Source organism: Sinocyclocheilus anshuiensis, unplaced genomic scaffold, assembly GCF_001515605.1.
Source record: "Sinocyclocheilus anshuiensis isolate Anshui unplaced genomic scaffold, SAMN03320099.WGS_v1.1 scaffold1875, whole genome shotgun sequence".
NCBI classification, from domain to species: domain Eukaryota; kingdom Metazoa; phylum Chordata; class Actinopteri; order Cypriniformes; family Cyprinidae; genus Sinocyclocheilus; species Sinocyclocheilus anshuiensis.
In genome coordinates, this window is record NW_015549774.1 from 100,297 (window position 1) to 102,617 (window position 2,321).

A 2,321-nucleotide genomic window follows, 5' to 3' on the forward strand; every position below is an offset into this window, starting at 1 on the left:
TCTTTCCCTGAACTCATGTGATTCCTGTTTCCTGCTTCTGTGTTTGAGTCACGTGAGTAAAAGGGGTGTGTCTGCGAGTCTGTAAAACAGCTTCCTCATTCCTGCTGAGTTTAGTTTCAACACATCTGGCTGTTATTAAAGTGAACACAAAGACCTTTACTAGTTGAATCAGGTGCGTTTAATTAGAGATCAAACTAAACTCTGTGGGAAAGTGACTCTCCTGGATGACGAATGGGGAACTCTGACGATGAAATGTCTGCTAGATGTCAGACAAACACTCAGAGAATTCAAGAGAAGCAGGACAACAGCCTTAACCTTCTTGGCAGTCAAAGTCTCGTCCCTGGAGTCCGCCTCCTTTTTGGTAGCTGGACAGCCTCTTCTAGGAGCCGCCGCCAGAACCATTCAAGTCAAGTCACCTTTATCTGTATAGCGCTTTATACAATACTGATTGTGTCAAAGCAGCTTTAATGTGTCAAACAGGGAAATAGTTTGTCAGTAATGCAAGAAGACAATAACAGAGTCATTTTTCAAGTCAGTTCATTGATGATTCAGTGATGTTATCATCCAGTTCAGCTCTCTGCAATAGTGTCTGTGCAATCAGTCAAGCATCCCCAACTAAGCAAACCAAAGGAACCAAAACTCCATCGGCGACAGAAATGGAGAATTGGTCTGTTCTCCTCTGGCCAGACCAAACCAGCATGGTGTGGTTTAATTCCAGGCTGCAGCACAGGTCAGATTGAGCAGAGGACTCGTCTGGTTCCCGTGGTCTCGTGCCGATGGTCGTCGAGGTGACGAGGTCGTCGCAGGGGATCTGTCATCTAGTTGTCCTGGTCTCCGCTGACATTCAGGGCTGTAGAGGTCGTCTCTAGCTGCTGATCCACCATCTGATCTGGATACAGTCTGGATCCGTATGTTTATGTCTAACACAGTTGGATCTCTAAACTGCCCCATTAGTATACAGCTGTCAAAATATTTTTTAACAATTATAAAATGATAAAACAAAGCATATTTTGTTATATTTTGACATTTTAGTTATCAAAAAGATGCAAATAAATATACACAATGTTAAAATTAATAATTCAGACACTGAAATTATCAAAGAACTGTAATACTCACCATCAAGTCAAATTAGACAAATAATTTTTATCTAGTACTGTTCAATTCAATTTAATTCAAGTTTATTTGTATAGCGCTTTTCACGATACAAATCGTTGCAAAGCAATTTTACAGCAAATTAAGTTTCTACAATATTTAGTAGTAGCTTATCAGTGGTGACTGTCAGTTAATGTGCATATGGTCAATTAGAGACGTAATAAAACAGACGATGAACACTATTAACAGCAATCCTGACTGAAATTCTTCATAGAGATCATTTTTTTTTGCAGGAACACAACAACTTTTTCTAAAATGTACTGTACTGTCTGCATATTAACCTCTAATTCATTGAATTTTATAGGCTCAATGAGAACAGTAGTCGCAAATGACAGTAGCCCCTTTCACACTGCATGTTGATTAAATTAAATAGAAATTGCCAGAGTGCCTTCTGTGTGAACGCAAACACGTTCCAGGATTGATCCCGGGATGGGGACCTAATAACACTGCCGGAATCAGTCCCAGAATGCGGCTTGTGTGAACAAAAGGCAGGAACCAATCCTGGAAAGGTTGTGTCGAAGTGATGACGTAGTTGACACTTTGAGCAGGTGATTTAAATGCAGAGATCAATGCTCACGTTAAATTAAATAAAATAAAAAAAAAATGTCCGCAAACTGGACTGAAGCAGAGACCAGGGAGCTCCTCAGTATCCGCGCTGATGCTGCGTTCACCAGCGTAGTGGAATGGTACGCGATGCGATAGTGTATGATCAAATAAAAAAATGCAGGAGCGTGGTTTCTCGAGCGAGAGAGAAACCGTAGATCATAAGAAAAAAATTCCACCAAGTGCACGATTACAATTGAAAGAGAGGCAGCGGGCTAGCGTTTTTGACTCGTACATTACACGTCACATCCCGATGTCACATGTCTTTACGGGATATGTGTGAACACACACACTCTCTCTCTCTCTCTCACACACACACACACACACTCTCTCTCTCTCTCTCACACACATACACACACACTCTCTCTCTCACACACACACCTACACACTCTCTCTCTCACACACACACACACACTCTCTCTCTCTCTCTCACACACATACACACACACTCTCTCTCTCACACACACACCTACACACTCTCTCTCTCACACACACACACACACTCTCTCTCTCTCTCTCACACACATACACACACACTCTCTCTCTCACACACACACCTACACACT